At 38.8% G+C, this 15,392-nt stretch overlaps 1 protein-coding gene across 4 annotated transcripts in view; it reads right to left on the bottom strand.

Moving 5' to 3' along the window:
- Window positions 1–13,806, bottom strand: part of PLCL2 (phospholipase C like 2) — a 129,559-nt gene extending 115,753 nt beyond the window's left edge. Inside the window, exons 1-3 of one of the 4 annotated variants that reach the window (XM_081883156.1) lie at window positions 13,487–13,806; window positions 3,691–3,958; window positions 2,254–2,312 (exon numbers count right to left, since the gene is read on the bottom strand). The gene's annotated coding sequence lies outside the window, so the exon portion shown is untranslated. Of the gene's footprint in view, window positions 1–2,253; window positions 2,313–3,690; window positions 3,959–13,486 lie in introns of those variants that run through there. The other 3 variants (XM_081883149.1, XM_081883150.1, XM_081883148.1) reach the window with 3 other exon arrangements.
- Window positions 13,807–15,392: the final 1,586 nt, after the last annotated feature.

The raw sequence follows: 15,392 nt of genomic DNA on the forward strand, positions 1-15,392 counted from the left end.
CTTTAACAGAGTGTCATCCATATCAGCTATAAAATCACCCAGAGCTGCCTTGAAGTAAACTGGGATCCATCAGCCTTCAAGAGTGGGCCACCCTAGTAGGTTCCACACACTTGCAGAGGGGAAAAGATGCTGAAAGCCTAAATTTCAGCCTGAACATGCATAGGATTTTAGGTTAACAGGACACTTGTAAAATCTGGATACTTGTGCACATACACACATACTGAATGAAGGTAACCTAAATTCTGCATCACAAAAAGCTGGATTCTGTAACCTGTGTAAATCAGGCAAATTAAGTGCATTAGCCTACTTCAGCTATTTCTGCTAGTCATGGGAAGATGCCTGCTACCTGGTTGCAAGTTCTCTGTCAAAACTGCATTTTAGGATGCCCAATGCAGTGTTATAAGCTGCGTTCATCCTAGCTAGTGGAATGATCCTGAGGACCTCCTGTATTTTAAGCAGTGGTCGTTGTTTATGCAAAGCTGTTTTTAAAAAGTAATGACAATAAATATTTCTACTCAGTTTTCAGTGACAAAGGTCTTAATTACTGAGCACTTTGGTAATGGATATCAAACAATACATCTGTCAACCATGCCAAATTACATCTTTCCTGTGCACACCTTTCTCTGCTTCAGACAATAGTTGTCAAGGTTGTATACGTGCACCAGGAAACACAAATGCTCCCAACAATTCTAACAGTTTGGTTGCCTTCTGAACATACCATCAGTTTAATGCTATAAGAAGACACAGAACAAGCAGCCCACATGGAAAGGACATGTGTTTCATATAATAAGTTGGCATAGGGTTGCATCTTTTATATAAAAATGCCTTTTATATTTTAGCCCACACACGCTATTTTACAACCCCGTAAAATAATGTGTGGGTTAAAATATAAAAGGCATTTTTTCAAGCTGACAATGCAAGTATGAGCTCATAAATGCACTATGAAAAATTTAAGTTGTTTATTAGTGTATGTTTGAATTATTCAAAAAATAGTACGCAAAAACTGGGCATACTCCGTTCCCAGAAACTTTAACATTATAGTATCAAAGTTACTCCTGTATCACACATTATAGAATTAAGTGGTATATAATCTAAGGCGGTCATAGGCAAACTCAGCCCTCCATATGTTTTGGGGCTACAACTCCCGTCATCCCTAGCTAACAGGACCAGTGGTCAGGGATGATGGGAGTTGTGTCCCAAAACATCTGGAGGGCCAAGTTTGCCAATGCCTGATCTAAGGTGTATGGGTGTTGGGGAGAAGTGGTATCTCTGGTGGGTCACACATCTGGTGGGGGACACATCGTGCTTCTTCTGGGGTAGTTCGTCCACTTTTGGTCCCTACTCTGCACTCAGCTATGACTGTGGTTCCTAGAAGCTGTCAGCATGTGAGAGTGGCCACACTCCAGGAAATGGCTTTGACTAGCCGATTAAACCAAGTGAGGGTAGCCAATGGGTCTCAAGCCCTTGGTGAGCTATGGATTTCTTCTGCATGCTAAGACAGGCTCCAGCAGATTGAGCAGACGAGACCAATAGGTTAATCCAATAGTCAAGAAAGCAGTTAGCAGAAGCCAAAGTCCATCCCTGTGGTTACTGCATATGCTGCAGAGGGAAATGAGGGACAGGTGGGGCTCATCAAGGTAGCCTATTTAGAAGAAGGAAAACTCTGATCCTAAACTTCAGCTGCCTTACAGCTGTACACATATGCAAGAAGTAAACCCCAAGGCGAAGAAAAGGCTAAGGAGTAAACCCTAAACAAATCAGGAACAGATGGCATTTTGTATACCTCCTTCCAGCAACTCCTGCAGCCAAGCTGGTGCCAAATGTATTGCTCTGTTTTCATTTGGACATCAATGAGGCTGAGAGGGGGATCTTGGCGTTTGGGCAGCCCAGAAGCTCCATACACACTACCCAGGCTTGTGCCCTGGAGAGGTCAGTTTGGTGCTAGTAATGCAGCAAAAACAATGCTGGAGGCAGAAGTTATGAGTTACTGGTCTCTCTCTGCAGCCACAGCAGGCGCTGTGATTCTCCAGTGATTTCACTTCACCCCCAGAGATGCAATCTATTACCTCCCAAGACAGATGCCAACAACACAGAGCCTAGGATCCTACCAATTCTTTCTAAAGTTAGAATACTATCTTCTTGAGAAACTGGTTATGTCTGGGTCTTGGTTCAGATACGGGACTTGTGTGTACATTTTGCTGTGCTTCTACTGTCTTCTAACAACTTCTAACTTAAAAGTGAGCATAGACATACCTGAAGTTAGGATGACAGCAATTGCCTCCAATTCTCATGTCTTACAAGCTCTCTTTGATCTAAAAAAGCACAAGTGTATGTTTATTGTTAATGCTGATACATAGCTACACTTCAAAATCAAATGATTATTAAACCTCAAGGAATTATTGAAAGTGTGTTTTGAAGTATTTTTCTTGGAGATGTCAGTATTTAACATACATGGCATATTTTGAAAAACAACATAGAAATCGTTTTCTTTTTTCTCCCCCCCCCCCCACTGAACACTGCTGCATCAGTTTACTGTAATATATATCATGACTCTATGAATTAAATAAAGAAATGTTTCCTAGATGGTTACAAGGCACTGACTACTGAATGCTCTATTTAATATTTCACATTAAGACAGACACTTATAGTTAATCCAGAGGAGAGAGAGAGAGTGAAAGAGAGATGTACATTACTGGATGGTATTATTTTGCTTGTCTCCTGACAAATGCCTTAATTTAAAGATTACACAAAAAGGTCAGCTATCAGACTAAGTGGGGCAGGTTCTACTGAGTAATCCAGGTGGCTTAATTGGTCATCTACAAGTGCCGCCTCTTTTAACACTTACAAGAAACATAGTAACATAGGAAGCTGCCTTAAACCAAGTCAGATCGTTGAACCATTTGCTCAGAATTGTTGATACTGACTAGCAGCGACATTCCCAGAGTTTCAGGCACGAGTCTTTCCCATGCCCTACCTGCGGGCACTAGAGATTGAACCTGGAAACATTTTGCGTGGAAACCATGTGCTTTCCCAACGTCAGGAACAGCGACTTTCACATCTCTTCTGTGGGACATGCATGAGTTAGATGTAGTAGAGTTTGGACATCTCTCTAGAGGACAGATATAAAAGCAGTACTCCGTACATTACTCATAAGCATGGAAAGAGGATGCATAGAAAGAGAATGTTTGTGGCACTTCCAGGTATGTCCAAAGCCCAGGCATGTTAATTCAGAAGTAACCTGCACTATGTTTTGATGGAGCTTCCTTCAAGCTAAGTGTGCCTAGGATTGCAGCCTGTTATCCAGTGAAGAGTGATATGGATAGGAGTGAAGCCTGCTGATGAAAACTATTATTTTGGAAGTTTCCTCTGCCAAAATAAAAGCTTAGAGGGCTTCCAGGCTGCAGGGGAAAAACCAGGCTTTGTTTCACCTGGGTCAAAGAGCCAGTTTGGCACACAATACCCTTCACATCTGTATACACACAGAGGCTGGGAGCCTCAATGGCACCCCTCTGGAGGCTTCAACCAGGGCACAAACCAGCAAGTTCAGGTTGTGTAATTAAAGCTTACTGGGAGATCTTGTGCAACAAACCCTGCTTCCCCAAAAGATCAGACTTTTTGCAGTAAGGCAAGTGAGAAGAAAGTACACTGGAAATTTTAGGTTAATGCTTGCAGTTATGCAACATGGCCTACCTTCACAGCAAGTGAATCAATATTAACGCTCAGTAAACAGTCAATGTTGTCTGATCTACTGCAACAAATCAGAATGGAATGTTCCAAAAGGTAATTTGGAAGCACCCCTGCTCTTCCAATGAAAGTCGAGGCCCCTTCTTAGGTTTAGCAGTGTAGGAGGAACTACAGTATGTGGGTGTCCTCCTTGCATTGCTCCAGAAATGCATTCTGGACTACCAGGTGCTATAGAATGCTTTGAAGATCTGTTGCTACATTTGTTTCACTGCTGCTGAAATTAAATGGAAATAAACTAGTGACAATGGACACAAGGCATTTAGTAAATTTTAAGCAGTTATGTTTAGTGGCAAAAAAAATCCATCCAGACATAAAGAGGACAAATAACTAAATTTCATTTAGTTTAAAATGAAATTGAAAAATTATCTTCCGATGGAAAGATGGGGGCACCATTGCCATGCTAGAATAATAATGCAAGAAGAATGAATAACTTCTCATAGGTTTCAAGAAAAAGGCACCTGGGAACTCCCCACAAATACATCAGTGCCTTATAACCATTCTTTGAGTAAAACCACATAGTAGTTTAAAATGAGTATATTTAAATTCAAGTTGACTAGGAAATAAGTATTCTGTATTCATTATTGCACCATCCACTATAATTAAATGCATCTGCGTTTAATTACCCTACAAGAGAGACAGTTTTTATTATTATTAATGGTGGAGTTCTAGCTTCAAGATCAACCAGGTCACTGAAAACAAAAGTTCTTGAACACGCTGTTAATTTGGGCAGAGATCAAATCATGCATGTATTGATAATGCATAGTTTAAAGATTATAAAAGATTTGTTGGCTATCCCTGAATCACATAGCCAATTATATGAGTGTGGACTTCAATGTGTTCGTCAGCAACAATGAATTCCCTTTTTTCACTCTCATTTTTTCACAAAGGTTTGGCATGCAGTTTATTGTTTATTCATCTTTTGCCCTTAAACACTTTACATTGGAGAGAGAGAGAAAAGAATTACTGCCATCTGCTTTACAAATTACTATTGGTAACTTAGCAGGGCATAGGAGAAAAGGAAGATCCAAGATTGCCATTTATGCAGTTAGAAGGACAACAATTTTCAGTTCAAATGCCAAAGGAAGAGCCCTGTCCATAAAAGGAACAAAATATTAGAGGCTGCTTGGAGTAAAGAGAAGTCAACAACAGTAACACAGAAACTGTGTGACAGTCCATTAATCAGTCCCTATCCCCAAACTGCAGACTGCAGTGGAAGACAGGAGTGCCTGGCATGCTCTGGTCCACAGGGTCACAAAAAGTCGGACTCATTAAACAACAATTAATCAGTCCCACCTCCCTGCAGAGGGGAATGGTCATGGAGAAGTCTAGTTGCACCAGGAAGTGATCCGACCATGGCACTTCTTTTGTTTCATATTTAATTAGTGTCAGATCACCCACGTCCACAGAGGTGAACACCAGGTCTAAGGCACGTCCCCGGCTATGGGTTGGGCCAAACTGATTCAGGGACAGCCCCATGGAGGTCTTTCCACAAAGTCCCGAGCAGCCTCTTGTAAGGTTGTGTTGGCATGGATGTTAAAATCCCTAGGACAACCAAACTAGGTGTCTCCAGGAGAACATCCACCACAACCTGAAGCAGCTCAGACAAGGAATCCTTGGTGGAGTGGGGATGTTGGTGCTCCTTTAGGAATCCTGTACTGCCCCTATTGCCAAACTTCCAGAACATGCACTCAGAAAACTGGGTCTTCCCAAAAGGACACCTGGTGCAAGCTAATGACTTCCTAAAATCACTGCAACAACCCCTTCTGCCCACATGACCTGGGTTGCTGTGTGTAAGAGAAATCTGGTGGACAAGCAGTGTCAAGAACAAGCCCATCTGCCATGTCCAACCAAGTTTCTGTTACACATGCCAGGTCAATTCCTCCATCCACGATCAAGTCATGGATGGCAGTGGTCTTCTGGATCATTGACCTGGCATTGCGCAGCGGCACCTTAAGATCATGTGGGTCACCCTTTTTGATTCCAGTATCCTTCCGGTAAGGACCAGACCCGGATGAAGGGATAGTCTTCAAACAACTAAACCTGTCTCCTCAGTAATGACGTGGTCTGATTGTAGCGTAACTCCTCCTCCTGACCATGATAACCGAGATTGGGTGTCCCAATATATCCCACCCTCTGTAGAACCTGCCCCAGCCATCCTATTGGTTAGGGCCCACTCTGGGGGCAGCCCAAAACCTATCCCCTTAAAAACAAGTTTTCTTATAAAAACAACAAAACAAACCCATAAACCTACTAGAAAATAATAAAAGAAGCATAATTTACAATGGCACACAAATTAAACTAACACACAACCCCATTTAAACTTTAAAACCACCCCAAAACCACCCAAATTTTAAACCCCATAGATTAAAAGCTACTTGACCACCTTTTAAAATACATTAGACAGTTGGAGAAGGGAAACAATAGCAGAACCCCCCCCCCCGCAATGCCCCAAGGTTTGTTCCAGTGAGTCCAGGCCCTGCCCCCTAGGCCAGATGGTAAAGGCCTTGCAAAGGGCGCAGGCCCTCTAGCCTCACCACAGCAGAACTATATTATATGGCAGCTATTCATTTCTCTCATCGCAATAAGGATAATGTCATTCTTTCACTCAATGTACTCTCAATTACTGTACAATGAAAGGTGGATTACACCTACAACCCAAGATAACCATGAATTAGATAAACTGCAGTATGGTCAAGAAAAGCTTATGCCATAAAACTTTTGCCACCGGATTCTTTGTTGTACTTAACACTTTGCACTGAATTATTTTACCTGTCTTTGGCTTGAGGTTTAGCTTATTGACTTTGCTTAAATCAACTATAGATGTCTTTTCTCCCTTAAGGTTGGTTTTCTTAAGCTGTTGTTAATTGTTTTACTTTTTTGCTGTTTAAAAAAACACTCTAACACACTATTAAAAACAATATAAAAAATAAGCACAAGTTCTTAATTAAGTCCTAATTGCATCATTTTTCATCAATGTAAGTAGGAGATTAGAATTCACATTATGAGAATTTACATAATGGAAGTCTGTTATTAAGCTTTAAAGCAAGACTAAAAGAAGCATCTTATTTTTGTTTGGTTTTTAGCAACAAAAATAGCCAAAGGTCTAGTTTGATTCAAAGTTACAGTAAAAGTATACATTGCCCAATTCTCAAAGGAGATGGGCAGATAGATGTACATTAAAAAAACTAGTAAAAATTATTTCACAATTAAACAAATAAATTTGTATTAATTTATGTAATTTAGACACATACAGAATATTGCCTGACTTCAGCTTGGCTTCCTCCTGGCCTGTGGTAAGCCTTTAATACTCCTCCTTGTAACACCCAAAATTCACTTTTTACATAATAGTATTAGGACACTAACAATGACATATCCAAAACTGGATGGGTTTGCATTATAATTTTTGTAAAATGAAAGGCTTTCAGCACTAATGGATATCACTATATATTTACTAAGTACTATTTTTGCATAAACTTTGCTATGGCACTCTTCATCATCCTGGGATAGCAAATTTATTGTCAGCCACATACAAATAAAATCTGGTTTGAAAAAGTAGTTCCTTTGAGTAGGTTTTGCATTTCAAAACTACATAAAAGAAGTAACGGGCATTACAGGTGGTTGTAAGAAGCCAATTCAACTAACTATCCTTTTGTAATGAACAAGGTAATGCATTTTAATTCTCAGGCACATCAGCTGTTGGGCTAAAAGATCACAGAGGATTAAGATCAACACTAGTCACAATCTTATCAGTTATTCTAGGTCTGGAAGGTTGCTTGTTTGCACTCTTGATGTTTGCACACAGCTTGTCGTCTATTGTTTATTATCCAAACTGATTCTTGTCTCATTTAGAGACGAATTCACAAATAAGAAGTTACATGCACAGTCTAAAGAGAAGAGGAGAATGCTATCAAGAGAAAACTGGTCCTTTTCAAATGTAGATTGCAGCCTTTAACAGTATATCCTTTTGACATGATAGGGAAACAGAGATTTGACTCTTCACTTAGGCAGGCCAATGAGAGAGAGAACAGTTAATATATCGCTTTTTAGGACACAAGCTTTTATAGACCAGCTGGATAAGCAACATATTTTTATCCATATCCTAGCAATGCTGATATCACACACCATCTTGTGGTGAAATGAGATATACCTTAGTTTTTCATAAATTAAAACAGTTTATTGGTCAACTTGTAATTCAATACAACTTGATTCTGCCCCCCCAAAAAAGCCATGCTGTAGCTATTTTCCATACAAATAAGTTTTGAAGAGCATATTCCATGTATAACAATGCAATCCAACATTCTTGCCAAAACCAATCCTCATAGTCTCCTCCATTGAGGTTATAAACTTACTAACGAAGCAAATGTAATTCTTCGGGTGTCTGTTATAACTTTATTATAGTAAGACTCCTGCTCCAGGCCTCAGTCAATCTCTGCATGGGCCTGAAGGGCGGTAATTTTTTTGGTTGGCATGCATACTTATGGTTGGCATGCATACTTGGCTTTTGGTTGGCATGCATACTTATGGTATGACAAAGTTAAGGTCAATAAGGCCTTTAAGAAGCATATTGTCAGGAAAGCTGTGTTCAATGTCTGGACAAAATATAAAGACTTATTGGAAAACAAAACTCCAAGGTGGCTTTCACCTCTGGAAGCTAAGGCCCGAAAAAGACCCAATATGGAGGCCAAATGGCCAAAGTATTGGGAAATCCTAGAAAAAGATGGAGACAATTGGAAACTGCAGAGTTTGGAGAAAATGAAGGATAAAGTGCGAGACTGGTTACATTATGCTCAGATTAAAGAAGTTTTTAAAAATGATAAAAAGTTAGGGTTCCAGGTGGAGAAATCGAAGCTGGAAACAGAACTGTTAGAACCTAAGACTAAGGTACTTTCAAGAATGTATAACTTGCTGTTGAAATGGAATACACAAGACGAAATGGTTAAATCGGCTATGATAAAGTGGGCACAGGATATTGGGCACAACATTATGTTTGAAGATTGGGAAAGGTTGTGGACCACTGGGCTGAACTTCACTGCATGTAATGCTCTGAAGGAAAATGTAATGAAAATGATATATAGATGGTACATGACCCCAGTTAAACTTGCCAAAATATACCATTTGTCTGACAATAAATGTTGGAAATGTAAAGAAAATGAAGGAACATTCTTTCACCTCTGGTGGACTTGCCCTAAAGTGAAGGCCTTCTGGGAAATGATATATAATGAGTTGAAAAAGGTATTTAAGTATACCTTTACCAAGAAACCAGAGGCCTTCCTTCTGGGCATTGTCGGCCAGAATGTGCTAAAGAAGGACCGAACATTTTTTATGTATGCAACAACGGCAGCAAGGATACTCATCGCTAAGAACTGGAAAACTCAAGATCTACCTACACTGGAAGAATGGCAGATGCAGCTGATGGACTATATGCAACTAGCTGAGATGACTGGCATAATCCGAGACCTGGGAGAAGAGAGGGTTGAAGAAGACTGGAAGAAATTTAAGATTTATTTACAAAAACATTGTAACTTGGTTGAATGTTAAGAAGGATGCTAGATCATAAATAATTGTCCACCACTAAATTAGATTTGAATTTGACGATAAGTGAGATTAAGGAAATTATATATTCTTTGGAGAATTGTTAGATTGTATTTAAATGAATGGATATAAGATTCTAAACAAGATGATAATTTGCTTGAAAAAACTTATCTACGATGTAAGTGGGTGCGGGAGACGTGAGGGAGTCCAAAGAAGTGATGAAAATATGTTATATAAGTAAAGTTGGTTATTACCTACGCATTTGTATTTAAAAACCTTAATAAATATTTTATGAAGGGCGGTAATTTTTTTAAATAAATAAATAATACGAAGATACTTGTCCCAGTCCTCAAATACCGGTATGCTCCTGGGAAATAATCCCAACCAAGAAATGAAGGCCCAAGCACCTGCTTCCCTCATTGGGCTGCTGCTGCTGCTGTCTCTCACAGCCTTTGACTCTTGTCAACAGAGGAAGAAAATTATGGAAATGCAAAGGTTCTTAGATGCCACGCCCCCCCCCCCCCCCCCGTTCTCAGATGTTACAAGTGTTTCATGCAATAAATCATGGGATGGCCTCTGCATGGAAGTGTGACTGGCACTGATCATTTTGACACTAAGTAGAGGCCTACCTTGCCTGCGTGACTGTTAGATACAGTACTAGTGTCAGTATGCTGCTGCAATTAAGGAGTCAATGAGTAGGGTTGTTGTTTTTTTTTTAACTGTATAGGAGTTAAAGTTTTGTTATGTTTTTACCTGGTCTTTTAACTGTATAGAAACATTTTTGTTGTTTCAACTATATTGTACTCCACCCTGGCCTCAAAGGATAAAAGGTAGACTAAAAGTACTCTTAATAAATAAATCCATGCAGTATGCCTACAGAGGTGTGGACACGTGGCTCCAATAGAAATCTAAGATATTGGAACTGAATGTTTCTCTTCATAACAGCTCCATGTGGCGGAAGTGTGCTGGTTCCAGAGTCTATCTGTGTACTCAGAACACTGCAGTCAGAGAAAGCTAAGAGTGCAGAATTTTATTGGGCTGGAATGTAAGAACACAAACAAAAGCTTATATATTTAAAATGTTGTTAAAGTTTGTATGTTCATGTCATTGGATTTTAAAGGATAAAAGTCTTAAAAGGTTATCATAAATATACAGTAAACCCATGCATTTGGATCAGAAAATTTGAAAAGATATTACCATATTATAATGATATTATTACTTAGCCTATTAATCCAAAATAATCATCTCCTGAAATGGCAACTATTAAAATTACTCCTTTAAAAATAAATAAATAAATATTACACATAACCAAGTTCCTTCCTTTTTTCAACATCTTATTAACTTCCTATGCTGCTCATTTTTATACCTGCTTCTCATTTTGTCCTCTTTTGTCATTCCTTGCACCTTGCAGGTCTTTTGTCTGTTTTATGAATTATGGAAATACCAAACAATTGTCAGGCTCCAAAACCTGTGAATTTCATTTAATGAGACTTAGTACCTTTCATACTTCCCCTGCTTTTTTAAATCACCAGACCTTGTGCAGCTTTTGAACTAGATGGGAGTTTCAAAAATGGTTTTTAATGTGGAACTGATATTCAATGACATTTTTCTGGATTTGTGTTAAGTCCACGAACCTAGGCATTTCTTTGTCCCCCTGTCATTCTCTTTAAACCAGACATGCAGCCTCATCTGCTGAGTTCACTGGGACTTCCTTTAAAGTAATTATGCGTAAATAGCATTGTAGCTATAGTAGACATTAGAACATTCCTGTTGCACAAAGTGCAAAAAAAGAAAAAGATTGATAGGAGTCCTCTGGAAGTTACACATTCCACAAGCAGTTATTTAATGTTATTGTGCTGCTCCACATCCCAGAGTAGTGGCATAATAAGCAGCCTTTGCAGACTCAGTTTACTTTGGAGAACAGAACCCTGTAGTTTATGGTATTTTTGTTAAAATCCATTTACAAATCTGTAGGTTGAACAAAGAACAGCATGAGAGAAGCAGCCAACATAGACAATACTGATCCAAAGATAGAAGTGTGGAAGTCTTTCCAACAGAAGAATTTCAAAGGGAAATAGTTGAATTCCAAACTAATAATGAAGTTTGGTTGTATTCATTTGAGTACAAATAGAGACAATGATTTTCTGCCACACAAATGTTTATTTTATTTGCCCATGCCAGAATGATTGCATTATCATTAATTACTGCTGTTCTGAATGATCACAAATAGTTTCTATGTAATGTTTACATTTTCTTGTTGGACAATCTCTTGTTTCTTGTTTGGAAGGGTTTGAAATGCTAAGAAGGAAGCAAAGCATAGGATGAAATGGAATGCCCACCATTGCCTAATCACTAAAAATTAAAGAACAGGCTTAATTTTTAAAAAGAAAAGGTAATTCTATTGCCTTCCTAGCTGTGTTTAGAAGCTGTGTTACTTATATGAGCATTCAATATGAGCAAAATAATGTATATTACATAATTTATTCAATGTATTCTCATGTAGGCTGTAACATTTAACCTGTGGTCTGTGCACCTGGCTATTAACCAGAAGGTTGGTGGTTCGAACCCACCCAGGGATGGCAGTGGGCAAGATTCCTATATTGCAGGAGGTTGGGCTAGATGACTTTTGGGGTGCCTTCCAACTTTAAAATTATTTGACTCCAAGTTGTTCAGTGGGACAGAATATATAGCACAGGTTTCTTAAAGATAATATTTTATGATATAAAATATAACTGAGTTTTTCAAGACAGAAGATGTAAAAACTATATATGTAATGCATAGTATCAAAGTACCCATAGGCATTTTCTGTCAAGTTATACTTGCTGAAATTCCCTCATCTATACAAATATTACATATGATCTCTTTTCTATCTCCCTACCTTGTTGGCGAAGAAAACTATAGTCTGATCCTACGCAGTCAATTCATTTCTGCTGTCGGCAGAATTGGCTAGCCCTTTGGCGAGGTATCATTTTCAGACCAAAGAGCTGCAGTCTCATATGGGCAGCCTTCTAGCAAAAGTGACCAAGCAACGGATGTGACTTTTACCTTTGTACAACACACTTCATTCCAGCCACACAAAAGTCAGATTTTTTACATATCCCCACCCACAACTCTCCACCCTCCATCCAGGCAAGCAAAAGGCATTATCACAGTTTAGGACACATTCCAGCCAGCCAGACACACTCAGTGAGGGTATACAGCACAGTTAGTAAAAGTGTGTGGCCTTGAGAAAGTTTCAAGGACCAAACAGAGAAACTTGGATGGTCACTTTTGGTACTCACTCCTGCCTTAGATATACAGGCAATGACCGATTAACACATGTCTGAATGACGCATGATTGTGTGCATGTACACAGCGGTGAACCCAGAGGTGACCGAAGGTGTCACTAAACACGTCACTAAAAGGGCAGAAAAGGGATGGGAGGGGGCAGAATGGAGGTAGGGCGGAATGGGGCATGCTTAAGCGCTTATGCTCATGCTGACACACATGACACACATGACACACAACGGTGTATGATACAAAACTAGGCACACCTAATTGGGGCTGAAATAATAGAACCAAGTTGTCAATAAGGAGTATTTTCAACAAAGAATGGGTTCCCCAGCTTGGTGAAAAATAATATTCTATTGCCTTAACACATCACTAACACCTTGCTTTATGCCGTCTTATATCTTAAAATATTCAAATCTTGGCTCAGTAATAAAGTTTACTGACTTGAGGTCACATCATGCATGTTGCTGAACTCATGGGCAGAATTAAAATATGATGGATTGAAAACAAACACTGCCTCTGATCATAATAACCTTAGATGATTAAGCGCTATACAAATCCTGTTAAATAAAAAAAAATAACCTAGATGTTATTGTTCAGTAATCAGCCAACATACATACACTTCACAGTAATTATTAATATGTAATAACAACACCATTACCCTGATGCCAAATTCACAATCATTGTCATGGATTAGGACTCTCAATTAACCTAGCAGTATGCAGTGTCAAAGTGGGATAAATCTATCCCACTCCTTAGCAAAAAATGTTATGTTGAGAAAGCTTAAGGATAGATGGGACATACGGTAGGTAAATCAGTGTAGAAGACTTTGATACCCTAGATAACCTAATCTGTTTGCAGTTATTTAATTGTACTAAATCTTAATAAAATAAAAGTACATTTATCAAATAAAGCTTTAAAATAAATGCCTGGTGCTTACCTGTTATTCCAGTGCCTTTGCTCTCATTGGTCAAAACAGTGGAAGGCAGGAGCCGTTTTCTTCTTTAGTAAAAAACTGGTGAGGATAATGACTTCATTTTTTTTTTTAATAGCCACAAGTAATTAGGTTTTGTTGTTGGTGGGGATAGTGGTAAATAAAAGTAGAACATCCATGGAGCTTGACTGAAATTTCTCTGAGGAAATGTGCTTACACATTCCTTAATTCAAAATTTATTGACCATTAGGTGATGAACAAAACTTAAAAATACTTTTGTGACTTTGAATGATAGTTCCACAAACTTTAGATAAACCATTAACCCCAAACAGTGGGGTTTTAATTTCTTTATGAACTAGTTTTAATTTAGTTTTAATTTCTTTATGAAAGCAAACCATTCATTCCTTAAAACAAGTATAGCTTTTACTTATTTACATCTTCAGATTCTTAATTATTTATCATGGACCATTCTCACTTGACCATGACTTGCTTTTTAAATATAAAATATATTCTGTTTCTTATTTGGAGATTAATTAACACTATTATCAACAGTCATTTTAACAATTCCATAAGAACCAAAGCACCTCTTCCAGAAAGGGGTGAAGATGAGAAGGGTGAGCTGTCCATGGAAGCATAAGAGCCCTCCCCCTTCTCCCCAAAACAGCAGCCAAACCTAGACTGACTCTCTTCATCTCCGTCTGTTCTCACTTGACACCTCTCTAACTAGCAGACTTTTAAACCATGTTAATGATATCACAAAGAAGGATATGACACTGCTCCTTGACAGCCTAACTTAGGGTTGCCATATTTCGAAAAGTAAAAACCAGGACACCCAAAAAGTTGCTGAGACTTTTAAAGACAAAACGCAAAAAAAACCCACCCCACATTTTTTCAATTGACTACCTAAGATCCAGGACAATGCGCCGCCTTTCAGAAATTCTCCCCAGACATCAATTCTGCCTTTGAAATCCCAGTAATGTCTGGGAAAATACAGACATATGTTAGCCCTAGGATGGTAATGGTTCCTCTTGAATCCAGATGTTTCCTTAGAACATTGAGGCACCTGCTGTTCTTTCTACCAAGTTACTTAGGAAACAACTTTCTTAATTTTCATAACTCCATTTAGGAAGACCATCACAGAAAAGTCATACCTCCCCATATTATCATTTATCCTAAAAGCAAGCAATCTTTTCTACAGGCCATACGGTGCCATTCCTTTCTTAAAAATAATAATAGAGAAAAGTATTTTCTGACTGTGAAGAGCGGGGAACTTCTTACCGGTGCAATAAAATCATTGGAGGTGCAATATGACTTGTAATATGACTTGCTTCACTTCTAGATGAAACAGTCCTCTCAAAATTCCACAAATTAAAATAGGAACGACAAAAATCACTGTGTTTGGAAATAAACTGAAAGGCAGTGTGATTCTTAAAGGTTGCCATTTCATGCTTTGTTCCTATTTATGGGAACTATGCCCCATTGAACACAGTGGGACTTTATTCTGAATTAACACGCCTAGGATTGTGCTGTATATTCTTAACTCAGCCCCCAGCCTGGCAGTCCCTGCTCAGAACTGGCACCAGGGGTTGTCTCTTGCACATAAGAAATCAATTTTGCCTAGTGGAATAGCTTGATTCACCACTTACCAGCTGTCTTTCCTTCATCTAACATACATCTCTCTAGGTTAACTGCTGTGTTTAGCTTGATCTGCAGGGCTAGGTTTCTACACTTCTTTACAGCTTCACTGATATTTTTCTATGCATAATCAATAATGTTCAAAGATATGTGTCTGTGTGTAAATGCCATTTCAAAAAACAAAAACATATTTGCTTAGTAAGAACATAGGAACAGCCCTGGTAGCTCATGCCAAAGGCACATTTAATCCAGCATCATGTTCTCACCAGTGGCAAAC

The sequence above is a fragment of the Podarcis melisellensis genome (genome assembly GCF_964234715.1).
Source record: "Podarcis melisellensis genome assembly, chromosome: 12".
In the NCBI taxonomy this organism is placed as follows: Eukaryota; Metazoa; Chordata; class Lepidosauria; order Squamata; family Lacertidae; genus Podarcis; species Podarcis melisellensis.